Consider the following 14,117-nt stretch of genomic DNA (forward strand, 5'->3'; position numbering starts at 1 on the left):
ATTAGTGGGCGTTCAACCCTGAGCTATATTAGGAATGAAGAACTCTGGGAATAAAAAAAATGATGAGCTCAACGCCGCCTGGTCATGGAAGGTCCTTCTATCCCATCCATCAGAAACAGAAACAAGCCAATGAGCTAAAAAGGGCTGAGGCACCACTGACAGATGAGAACCTGATACCAGTGTAGGAGCAGAGAGATGGGGGGGGAATAGAAAAGTCACCCCGGAGCCTAACAACAGCTCTGTGGTCATACAACACCAGGCCTTACTCAGTCACATGTCAAACTATTTCAAAACTTTACCCACAGCTACACCGACTACTGTTTGAATTTTCAATGAATCCTCTCAACTTTTCTCCTTTTACACATGACGTTCCCCTGTCTCTCTTTTATCCGACTCTTTGCCAGTATATGGTTACACGGAGATCCTTTTGTGTCCGTGCCACACCCTGTTTGGAAAAGGTCAAAGAGGCACAAAGAAGAGGTGAGGGTGTCTCTTTTCTATTCACTGCTTCACTGACTTCTCCTTCTCCTTCTGCTCCTAATTACACGTGTGTATATTTACATAGGCTACTCTTCATTGAAGATGATGATGATGATGATGATGATCACTGCGCGTGTAGTTATAGGCCCGAGGTGCATAAACAATATTACTCATTTAACAGAGACAGATGTTTAAACGTGTCAAACAAACGATTTCAGAAACGAGCCGATTTGCAGAGGTGTAAAGCGAATTGATTTTATTTAATATTTTATATCTGACTCAAATAGAAATACTGTTACCAGGGTTGGGGTCAATTATGATTTTGATTAGGGCTGCACAATTTTTAATCATGATTATGATTCTGGTTGCCACGATTAAATAAACCTGATTGTCTGCTATATGTACATTTAAAATATGGACTCTGCACTTTGTAATAATGTATTTATTCAGTTAGCTTAGTTTGGTACAATTTGAAATATTGGGTTAATTTTTTTAAAATGTTTTTTAGTACAATTCTTATTTAAAACTTAATTTAGCACTGTAAACTGCACACATATTGTTTGTTTAAAAGTTCCCTAATATGATAAATAAATGTGATTATAACAGTGATTATTATATTGATCAAAATAATCGTGATTATCATTTTGGCCCTAATAGGGCAGATAATTCATTACAATTATGGCATAACTATAATTGTAACTTTAAAAAGCTGTGACATTGTAATTGCCATGAAAATCACAATTTCATGCAAAACTGTAGAACCATGTTACAGTTAGCCATTATTAAAACATGTTTCATATCAAGTTTTACCACATTTAACCATAAAAAAAAAATGAAATGGAGGGGTATACTGACACAGAAAGGCTCAGATGCCCATACCAAAAATATTAAAACCTTTATTTTCATTAATTAGGAACCGAAAAATAGGAAATAAATTAGATGTTGTCTTTACTGTATTTTGCAGCTGATTTAGGACCCGTTATCTTAAGAGATGCTAACAGAAAGCTAACACAAGATGGTTAACTTTTATTAGGTTATTTATTTAGGCTCAGTAATCATGATTAATTGCAATTGAACTTTAGTAATTGAGAACATAATTGTAATTGACTTTCTGAGGATAAAAAATAAAAAAAAATATTGTAAACGAACTGTAATTGAGAGTGATTGGGTGAATGAGCTGATATGTAAAGCGCTTTGAGACTGCTTCAGTGTGGGGATAAAGCTCTATATAGATCAAGTCCATTTACCATTTACCATTGGAAAAAATGCTGGTCACTGTAATCCTAATTAAATTGAAACTGAAAAATGTAATCGACCGCAACTGTTACTTGATTGAAACTGTACTCAAGTACATCTAAAAAGTAGCTCAATTAAATAATACTCAAAGTAAAAGCACTAGTTAAATTTACCCCCCAGTCCCATGTTTATTTTTGATGATAAATCTTGCCACGTTTCCCATGCACACAGTAAACATCTCATGGATCAACTTAAAAAGGAAGAGATTAAACGTTGCACAATTGGAACTTCATTTATTTTCCACAAAGGAGGTTTGTCAAAAATGTTTTAAATAACACAACACCAATAAATTTAATTCAAAATAATAAAAAAAGAATTCTCAGGCTCTAAATTTAGCCAAATTTATAAATTCTAAAACTGAGAAATAAACCGACATTTGATGCTGTTTTGGAACGGTGCATTAACATTTAATCTGATTGGTTGGCTATGATGTGATGCATTGTTGTCTGATCATTTCATCTTTTGTAGTTTCACAATGTCTGTTGATCCGTTTAAAACCAAAAATTCATAATTTACTCCATAATGGATGGGTGTAGAAATGTAACAAATGACTTTACTTCTTTGAAAAAGTAAAATTACTGATTTACAAATACACTCAAAAAAGTACAAGTACCCATAAAAGCAACTCAATTACAGTAACATGAGTACTTGTAATACGTTACTTTCACCTCTGCCGATTTGTTGCTTTTTTTTTTTATCTCTGTACAGTCGTATCTTTTCATGCGCACCGTTATTAGCTCACAATAGGTGCAACACAAGAACTCAATCTCTTCATTTGTAAGATGATCTTGTTTGCAAAATATCTGAGGGCTTAGAAATGAACTGCCAGCGTTACGAAAAGGTCAGGATAACAAAAAGCCGGCGTAAGTACTACACAGTGATAATGAGCATTAGCTATTTCGGTGCAAAGTCTTACGAGTGTACAACATGTCAAGGATAAACTCATTTTCCTCCAAACGATTACGTTAATAATCAGATTAGCAGCCACAGTAACCGAGGATAATGAAATGACAATAGAATGCCGTCATGTATCTGTTTTGTGCTTGTTGGAGAGTGATTCCCGACCTGTGAGCAGCGGCAGAAACGACAGCATTTCATTGGCAGTCAGATAACAACAAGGAAGATGGTTATCAGTGTTTGAGTCGACTGCTCCTCGGCAGCTCTTCCTGCCTGTCACGCTCCAGACTCAGCATTGTGGCTACTACTCCGATTACATTTCTGATGTCTTTTTTCTTCTCTCATGTTTCCCTGAGATTACAGGAGGTTTGGAATACACTCCAATGCTTCAATCTTTTTTCATTTTATCAAGTGGACAAGACAATGAATAGCAGAAAGCAACAGAATGCAGGAAATTAAAGTAGAAATGGACAAAATGTCAAGCAGCGTTGGATAAAAATACAAAGAAGAACAAGTCTAACATTAATATTGTTAAGGGAGTCCAGATACTAAACTGATATTGCCGATATCAGCAGCAAAATTATTGGATTATACTGTATCTGCCTGCATCTGAAATCTCCGATATAAGCACTCCAATACATAAACAGTTTTTCAGGATTTATTCAGGTTATTTTTCAGGCTCTTCTAATTCATTTATTCAATTGTAGAATATTCTTATGTTTAAGGTAAAAAAAATAAATAATATGTAACCCATAGTTCATAAGTTGCTATGTATTGTTCTCCAACAGAGAACAATAATACTTGATCCACCACTCCACACAACAAAATATGTAACGAGAGCACTCAGAGAGCGCAAACCTTCGCCAAGCACCAAATATCTTTTTTGCCAGATATTATCTGGATCAGTGATTAGTTAATATGATACAATTGGTAAAAATGTATGGGCAACCCAATAAAAAAAACAAACAAAAATTGCGATAAACTGCACAATTCAGATTTGAAAGGCGCCAAACTCTGCTGGATAACTGAGGAACCAACCTGACATAACTGAGTCAAATTTCATCAATATCGGTCACGAACCAAGACAATACTTTGCCAACGATGAGCGATAGGGATGTTTTGATTTTTGAAACTGATCCAAAAATCAGTTTATTGATCCGGATCCCCTACACAACTTAATAGAATTTCCCATGGTAAAAGGTTGGTTAAGATTTCGTCAAACGCCATAAAGTACTTTTGACGTAACAGACAAAACAAACAAATGAACCCACGCTCGTTTAGCGCAGACTTTTGAAAACGGCCGATCAGATCCGTAGGTTTCCACGGAGACACTGTTCCAAAACAAAAAGGGTTTTCAGAAGTATGATGTTCAGTCTGTTTGTGTACACGATTGTACACTGATGACATCACTGTTGATGACATCATCACTGTTCTGTGTGGGAAATGAATGGGATATATATCTATATATTTTCTTTTGATAGCCAGAACATCACCAATATGTAATCAGCTGTTCCTTGTCCCATTATCAACACTTCCTGAAAATTTCATCAAAATCTGTTTATAACTTTTCAAGTTATCGTGTACACACACACACACACACACACACACACACACACACACACACACACACACACACACACACACACACACACACACACACACACACACAACACACACACACACACACACACACACACACACACACACACCACACACACAAACCGACCAACATACTTCTGAAAACCGTTTTCGTTTTCGAACGTAATAAACACTGGGGAAAATATGACCTCCTTGGCGGTGGTACGAATGTATGTATGTATGATTTGCGCTGATATCGTATCAGTCCACTATCAGTATCGGGCAATACCGAAAGCTGCAATATCGGTATTGTATCGTGAGTAAAATGATTATGATCATGAAATGTCAGTGCTACATAAACTAAACAGCACATATTGTCTTTGAGAAGAGCTTAATTAAAGCTACTCTGTCATCCACCTTTTTCTCCTGAGTGGTCCTATAGAAGCACGAGGACTTAAGAACTCCTAAACTCTATCTTATCTCCCCGAGACATGTACTACTTCATAATGTTGCTCTCACACTCCACTAGCATGGACCTCAGCAGCACCCGCTCCACCGCTCTCCTGCTCTGCACCACAGCCAGAGGCAGGGATTACATGGAGATGAATGAGCAGTCACTGTGGCGACCAACTTCAGATGTGCAAAAGATTGGGGAAATGTCCAGACCACCAGACGTCAAGCTGGGCAGCAGCTTTTCCTTTCAAACCCATCCCAGGATATCTGTGGAAAATCGTTGCATGGAAATAAACTGAGTGGTTTTTTTTTTCCCAAACAGAAACAGAAGAAAGTGCCTAAAGTGGGATTCATAAGTCAGTACTCCCCTCCTTCCTAAGAGAGACAAGCTATTTCCTCCATGAATACACACTCAGATGAGATTTGAAATGCAAAAAGAAAAAAAGCTAGAATGTAGCAGCTGTATTTAGTATAAAAAATGCATTGAGGATGTCTTTTTTTTATGAAGAAGAAGATTAAACCAGGATATATATCACCATGAATGGACTATTTGTAGCTATGACTACATGTTTCCTTTGAAATGGACCTTATTTACTCAAGCTCTGTGTTTATTGCTTTATAGAGCAATTTCCTTCTAGAATCCACTTGCAATGACCTGAAAAGGTAGATAAGATACAAAGTGGGAATTCCATTAAATTCATTCTTACTCTGTTAATCAGTATATTTGTCTAACAATGCACAGTGCTGTCTTTATCCTGCATTGTTCTGCCTGAAGACAAAAGGTAGGGACATAAAGAGGATCGGGTGTACTTTCCTATAGGCTTCAGAGATGGGTGAAGCACCGCGTGATTGATGACACTTCGCTACTCATGTCTGTACACCTGTCCCTTTAGCTCATGCTTAGTCGTTTTTTTTGTTCAACACTACACCAGGTATTGTTCAACAAAGCGGGACACACACACCGAAACGTCAATGACACAAAAAATGAAAGAACACGTTGCAGAGATATATGATATCAAAGTCTTCCATTGAATCCTAATCCTATCTAATTATACCATACTTTTTTAACACATTTTCACACAGTGTGTGTTTTCTTGAGGCACGACGACTATGAAAAAGAATCATTAAACATGGGACGTGATGTTAAACCGTCCTTTGTGCCAAAAGATGGTAGTCTCATGAAGTTTATCATTGAGAGTGGTGTGGGAGCTGTGTCTCAGATATGGAAAGTAGTGTTTACTAAACACCCTCATCAAAGGTGGACAGCTACAGGGTGATCAAGCATGTGCTTTTACCCCATAACTCTTACCCACTCTCTCCTATCTGCAGCTCTAGGCCACCTCACACCAGGTCTCTCCTTTTTTCTATACAGCAAGCATCTGAACTTTGATATCTTCCTTTGAAGTTCTGCCCTTTGATTTCTTTGATGTTCTCTGTGGCTGGGCAGAGTCATCCATTGGCATTTCTGTGGTTCTACCAACCTTGCCAGTGACATGGGTGCTGATGCACTGCACACTGTGCAGAGCAGAGTTTTATGGCCAATTTCATGAATCAATACAATTCCGTTTAATCAGGTTTTGAATCGCTTGAATTTTGATTCAGTATCGATTGATTGACCTTTCAAATTTTACTTGGATATTCATGAAATGGTTCAGACTCAAGTTGTGGCAGCTTAGCCTGGAAGACCTTCCTCTACATCTGCCATGCTTGCACTGAATGTACTTTAGGGTTGCACAGGTGCAGTAGTCATTGCTAATGCCAGACTATAGTGCAAGATTACTGGGGTTAGAGTAAAAACTAAAAAAAATGAAATTGCTTTCAGCACCTATGAATGAATTTTGGAAAATTTAAATAGAAATGGATTCAAGATCAATTAAATAGATTTTTTTTTACTCAGCTTTAGAACTGTAGTTTTGTTCCCGTCGCTGTGCTTCAATCGACTGATTTGACTGGTTGCTCCGTAAGAAGTACTGGTCAATGTGATTCTCTTGCCTCTGCTCTCTCAAACATCCTCCCATTCCTAAGCCTAAAGTCATTTTTTTTGTTCAACACTACACCAGGTATTGTTTGATAACGCAGCGGACACACATCGACAGGTTGATAAAACAAAAAAAATGAAACGGAACACATTGTAGAGCTTTTTTAAGTCAAAATCTTCCATTTAATCCTAATCCTAATCCTGTCATACTGCTTTTTCACATGGTGTGCGTTTCCTTGAAGCACGACGACTGTGAAAAATAACACACAAGACCAGAAACAGCAAAAGCTTACTGCCTCTGAGCCCATGGGCCTTATTTGGTGTTTCTCTAATCTTTACAGTGCTTTACCTTCTCATTTCACCAATAGCATTGAATTTGTCAAGGAGAATTATTCCGCACATGAGGAAAAATGCATAATTCAGAAGTTTCTCAGTTTCTTTTTTTTTTTATTACTGGAAGTGAATATTTTTTCCCATTACTCGGAGTGGCTGTGATTCAAAGGAGCATAACCTTATTTTTTTTCCAGCCAAAATTTGCAAAAATAACTTAGGGAATGTGTCCAGATAGAGCTTTCAATCAAACTCAGTTTTGCCCAGTTTTCTAAAATGTATGTGTGTAATATTGTGAAACACTTTTTGGCATTTCGTTATCAACCAAACTGCAAATGTATTCTCCAGGTTTAATTACATGGATCACATTGATTTATGCAAACAGCCTGAAGCACTAAAGACGCTGGGCTGAACAGACCACACGTATCCTGCATGATAAAGACTAATCCGTGCATGAACGTGTGGATAGAAAACTAATTGAAATGCTTGCATTGGTTACTATTTTTTTTTTTTGATAAAACTGAGCTGAAACTTGTGAGTATTCTGCAGTGGAGGTGAAATCACGCAGTGAGAACATTTATTATTAGCGTCAAACATCACACCATAAGCAAACAAACGTTTTCTAACTTTTTAAAGAAGCAAAAGAGAACTACACGGAAAAAAAAAAAAAAAAAAATCATTGTTTAATATTGCACAACAACTTACAACAATGTTTTTCAACCTTGGGGTCATGAAATGAGTAAAAATAGATTAGTGATTAAAATTAGACTTCTAAATTATTATTCTTTATCACACACAATCTCAAACATCAGTAATCTATACTTTCACTTTCTCACATATTAATTATAGTTCAAATAAAATGCAGTAAAAAACAAAAAATCTTGTCACTTTGTGCACTAATCCTGTGTAAAAATCAAGAACAAAAAGTAATTCCAGAAAAAAAAATGTCTATGGGGCCGCCAGATATTTGAGATATAAAAATGGGGTCACGACCCGAAAAAGGTTGGGAACCACTGACTTACAAGCTAGGATGTAGGATGTAATGTGATACGACGCAATACAATATGATATGGTAAGATACACAACAGTGTGATGAGAGATAATGACACAATGAGATGTTGTTAAAGTCAATAGATGAAATACAATACGATACAATGTTTTAATACGTGATACAACTCCATGATTAACTATAGAATAGGGCTGGGCGGTATGACCAAAAACGTATATCACAATATTTTTCAAAATGGTTTCACAGTATATGACTGTATTTTTTTTTCATGCATAATCAGGTGTTCACAGCATTTTCTCCTGGTTGAGAGATGAATTACTGCAGTAGATTGATTTAGGATGGTCTATTTTACTGTCATGATGAGTGAATATTGTAGAATAATTCCACACTAGTAATAATACATGTTTGCAACAGCAGCCCAATGGCTCTTTGCCTTAGCTTAGCTTTAGCATTAGCTTGATTTCTAGTTTTAAATGCTGCATACTCAGTGGTGTGGTGGTTTCTTATGGTGAATACGGTAGCGTTTTGTTTGCAGCTCCACCACGACTTATTTCCGCATTACAGGAATTACAAATTGCAATCCTTTGTTCTTTTTTTGTGTATTACTGCCGAACTGCCGATATGCTAAGCTAACGGTGCCTCCGTGTCCGTGAGTGTTGTTCTCCTGTCGCAGAGGCATGCGCATGCAGGCACGTGCTCACAGCTTTTAATTGTGTCTTTCTTATCTATTTACACGTATGATTTACACCACAGCTAACACCAGAGCTACTGTTTACCTTCCTATTTAGAAGTGCAACGTTGAAAAGGGTCCGGTCTGAAACTCGATGCAGCGTAGCGTTCTGAAAGTTGTGTAATCAAATACACCGGTACGGTGCTATATTAAAAATTCATATCATAACGAAAATATATACTGGTATTCGGTATAAATCGGTATACCACCCAGCCCTACTATGGAACCTTCAATAATATGAGTTTGTTAAAATGGTTGCAGCAATTTCTAAACCTAAAGCGGGATTACAAAAATACAAATCAAGTACACTGATCAATCATTTTTTTTTTATATTAATGGCAAAAATTGATTAATCATTAACAATGTAAAAAGAAAAAAAAACTAATTTCCAGGAATGACTTTATACTTAATTTAGTGCAAACTCTCTCTAACACACATACACACACCATAGGGCTTCATAAGAGGGGGTGTACTGTGCATTCCAACACGAAGCAGACCTGAAGCGGAGGCCGAGGCTTGGCGGTGGAGCCCACACGCCCCCACACCCCCACTGCATGTTGACTCATGAGGCAGACCCTGGCTGTGCCGGTTGCACCAATTTGCTCTGAACCTCCCTGAAACAAATAACTGCCACAGAGCTGCAGTACGCTGTGCCTCCAGTCTTCTGGCACCACGCCAGCTCCGTCTTCACCTCTCCTGCTGTTTTTTTTAGTTGTCCTGGTTTTACATCAGCGTGATCATTGCTCTGTTGTTCTTGGCTGGCTTTGATTCTAGTCCTTTTTTTTATATTTGGAGCACATTATTTGTTGATTTGGAAGACAAGACAAAAGATCACTAATAATTAAAGAAGGCATTTATAGCAAATGTTTTCCTACTGCTTTATATGCAAATGTTTTCAAACTTAAGGCCTGGGATCCAAATCTGGCCCTTTAGAGATTTTAATTTGGCCCGCAGGAGAATGTATAAATGACAGAAAATATAAATCATGGCATAAATTATGAATTAATTCAGTTGTAGATAGGGCTGACCGATATGGACCAAAATGCATATCTCTATATATTTCTCAAAATAGCGATATACTGTATGATATAAATTCTCTATTTTGAATACAAATAAAGTCTGACCAGAAACACAATTTAGGGTTAAATTTGCTGATGCGAAATGCCACACAGGCATATTTATTAATAAACATCTGCACAATATTGGCCACTTTTGGCTTTTTCTTCTATAAGTGACAGCAAATGTGAGTGAGTTCTGTGGTGTGGCTTGTTTAGGGAAAGGTCTGGGTTAGGATGCACTCAAAAATCCATTTAACTGTGTTTTCCATTCTGCATAATGGTTGTATATATTTGATATATCTTGAATCTCGACATATTGCCCAGCCCGAGTTGTAGGTATCTGAACACCTCAAAATATACAAATTCAATGGAACTCCACAATATTTGCTAGAGTTCACAGTTTTCCTGTGCTTCTATCACAGGTTTGATCGCAATTGTTGAAAGAACTCAAATATTTTCCAGAATCCTGCAATTTTCCTCAAATTATTCTACAACAAAAATCACAAAATCAAATAAATGTAATGTTAATGTTCTACAGGGACTGATATCTGTCATTCATTGCTTGGATATGGTTGTTGCCTTACATACTTTATATCATTTATATGTGGAAGTACAAGCTAGGACACGATAAATTTAAGACTTTCCCACCTAAAATCAGATCAAATGTTTGGCCACTGAACAAAAATGCGTTTGACACAAAGGCATTGATAGTCTAACACTATTTCATCAATAACTAATCAATCTAGTGGTGAAAAAACTGTAGAGCGTAGAGAACGTACAAAAAAATGAGATGGAGTCAAAAGAAATGGAATGTGTCAAGAGTCGACTTTTCTACGTGGGGGAAGGGTGGTGGTGGGGTTAAGCTAGAGGCTACAACACAACACTCTGGTTCTTGGACAGTCGACAGATGTGATACTAGGGATGTCCTGCAACACAGAGAGGCAAGTAGAGACAGCAGCGGGAGGTGGCTACGCTGCCTGTAAAGAGAACTCCACTAAGCAGATGACCCTCAAGCATAGCTCAAAACCTGTCAGGTCGGACCCCACTGCAGCCTTCGACATATCTGAAGCTCTTAGCTTCCCTAATCAGAGGAGCAGGGAGACCAGCTGGCTGTGCGAGGTGAAAGAGGCTACACCACAGCATGCACATAAATGGGATGCAGGGATAAACTTGGCAGAGGAGAATTGTAAACAGTGGGTCCAAACTGAAGTTGCCTCTGTTGTTAGTGGCCCTAAAAAGTAAACCAAGTGAGGCCTGCGGCCAACCTTATGTGGCTAAGCATGGAGCTGCATTCAGCCAAGCCACTCGGCAGCGGACGCTGAAACCATCGCCATCTCAAGTGGAGTAGTGCGTTGTCCATTACCCCACTTTTACTATCTCCACATGAAAGAAGACACAAGCTAATTATAGAGCCTCTCAGCACAGTAGTGCATGAAGTCATCATCACAATACTGATTAACAAAGCACTACAGTGCCACCAAATAAAAGTTATTTAATATATTTGCCTCTGTTGATCCAAATTAAATCTATTTTTCACTAAGGGTGTAAAAGAAAAAAATATTCTGCAATATAATTGTGATATTTCATTTGCGCAATTATTGTATCAATCCAAATTGATTTTATTTAATCATGTTTTCATTAGGAAAACTAACATATGCGTAGCATGTAAACGCCAGGTTACTACGCGTCAGTGAACCACATCAGACCTTGTTAAACTCCCTCACTCTTCAATGCATTTTAACTTGGAAGTTGACTATATTTTCATAAATTATGGGCACTTTTATAGATGTATGTGGTTATATTTTTTAAATAATTGAGGAACTTAACAGAATCAGAATCTGTTGCAGAAGCTAAAGTTAAACTCTTTTGAAAAATGCAATTTGACAGTTTGATAAACATACCACTTGTTTTTTATATAGATACTTGAATTACAGTTAGTTATTATTTACTTGTTCTTGCAAATTTAAACAAAATGAAATAAATTGTATTTCATACCATTTTGTACTTGTAAATGTCAAATTTGTAATTAGTGATATCGCAATGTATATCGTATTGTTTAGTATCGGGATATATCATAATAGTGAATCGTATTGTATCGTCAGATTCATGGTAATGCACACCCCTGTTTTTCATGGCAAAAAAAAAAATCCACTTCTTGAAATGTGCTGTATGATTAAACTCGCCTTGCCTTTTCATTTTCACAAATCACTTACTGACAAACGAGTTTCTGTTCTGTTTGTTCATGGCATTAGAGAAACATTTAATATTAATAAGGGATTACATTCGTGAAAATCCTACTACGTCTTGGCAACAATGCAGAACAAGCTTCAATGGTGTCTGTATTTTATTCTACACTAACCATTCTCAAGCATTGAATTCGTTTTACGTTTGATGTGGAAATCTCTAAAGCAAACACAACAATAACATATTAGGAAAAGAATCCCTGAAAATCTCTTAAATGCGCATGGCAAACAGGGTTCGGTGGTGACGGCATTAGGCTTGGCTTTGGGTTAAAACGCTGAGCTGCAGAGATTGTGGGAGGTATTGTACATGTGGTTAATGATAAACCAAACATCTGCGCTTGTAGCCTAGCAAAACAGGACTTGTTGAAAGTTGGATTATGTTAGCAGTCAAATGGGAAACTGTAAAAGCCAAGATTCCTACAAAAACATTTCCAAAAGGTGTGTTTAGCTTCTTAAGTGAAAACGTCGAGGGGGAAAGGGATCAGATGAAAGTAAACACCATTAAAACCATAACTTCCTTTTTGGGAATTTCATTGATTAGAAGCTTAGAAGTGGTTTCTCCACTCAATTATTTTGAAAAGTACTAATATAACAAGAAAACAAAAGGGAAAAATAAAAGTTTCACCCTGCATAATTATGATTCAAAGTTTACTTGGGTCTTAAGTTTAAAAGGCGATTATAAAGACATTGCTGGGTTGCTTTTCTTTCTCCTTTTGGTTGGGAAGCTTCCATCCTGGTGGCTCCAACAACATAATTATATGTAGTTTAGCACGAGTTGCATGGAGGGGTGAGTAAGACAGACTATGTGAGAGACTGGAGCACAGTGGTCTGTTCTTTTGGGTACGTTTGAACCTTATACAGAATAAACAGCATAAATGGTGAAATAGGTCAGACGTGCTCCCGTCCTCATCTTTTCCACCGAATGGTCTCTTTTTCAACATAAAAAGCCATGAGTCTACATCGTCCACAGCATAATTCTAGCATGAAAGCTTTCAATAATGTGTAAATCTGCCAACGCTACTGTGCATTTTTGTAAAATTGCATAGGATTGTCTTTATATTGTACAGTTTCCAGAATTACAGATGTTTAGAGCAGCTTGACTGAATTCAAGCATATAAAACTTCTTTAACCGTATGAATAAATACTGCATTCAATTGAAAAAAGGACAATCCGATGTGGTTCAGGAAAACGATGAGGTCACAGAACGTGTTAGGAAGTTGAATGTCTAGGTTGATAACTTTGTAATTGTGGATGTGCCATATTTTAGGTGTTGAGTCGAGACACTTTCTTTTGCAGAAAGAGCCTAAATCCCTAATCTTTACAACTAGTATAGCTAATGTCTCATGACAAAAAACACCAATACACTCAAACTGTCAGTAGCCAGTGTCAAGCACATTAACCAATCCCGCACACACGCACAAACGCATTCTTCCGTCTCTCTCCACCCCCCATCTTGATTAAATTACAGTGAGAGGGTTGGTGACAGGCTCTGGGCATGCCTAAGGAGCGGTTGATATCTGAGCCCTTCTCCTCAGCATTCCCTCTCAGCCAGTCAAGGAAGCGTAGAGATAATATATCTGATGAGCTGACCTCACCAATGAATGCAGCCTTAAAAGAATCACGAGAGCCAATGTGCCAACACAGGTCAGTGCACAGAAGAAGAAAGAGTCAAGCACTTGGAAACAAGTCTATGGTACTTCCCTGTCGAAATAAAAATCTACTGACTACCAACTATCATTAGCTGCTCATGAGTTTTGAAGCCTGCACGTTGATCCCAGCGGTATTACTTATAATTACTCCACTTCAAAGCCAGTTAGTATTTGCGTGAGCGCAGCACAGAATTAGAGGTATCTGTGATACACTAGAGTGGAACGTGTAAGACAGCACTTGATGAGAGGATGACTAAACATAGATGCAAAGACTGCACTCCTTTTTTTTATAGGAAACCACACATCTATCGCTAGGACAAAAAACAGTAGTAGCAGAAGCAGCAGTGCTAAAACAGAAAGAGCTCTGTTTCTATTGTGGCTCCTGACCACCTACCAAGCACCCTATACAGAAGCAT

The sequence above is a fragment of the Gouania willdenowi genome, chromosome 13, assembly GCF_900634775.1.
Source record: "Gouania willdenowi chromosome 13, fGouWil2.1, whole genome shotgun sequence".
Taxonomy (NCBI): Eukaryota; Metazoa; Chordata; class Actinopteri; order Blenniiformes; family Gobiesocidae; genus Gouania; species Gouania willdenowi.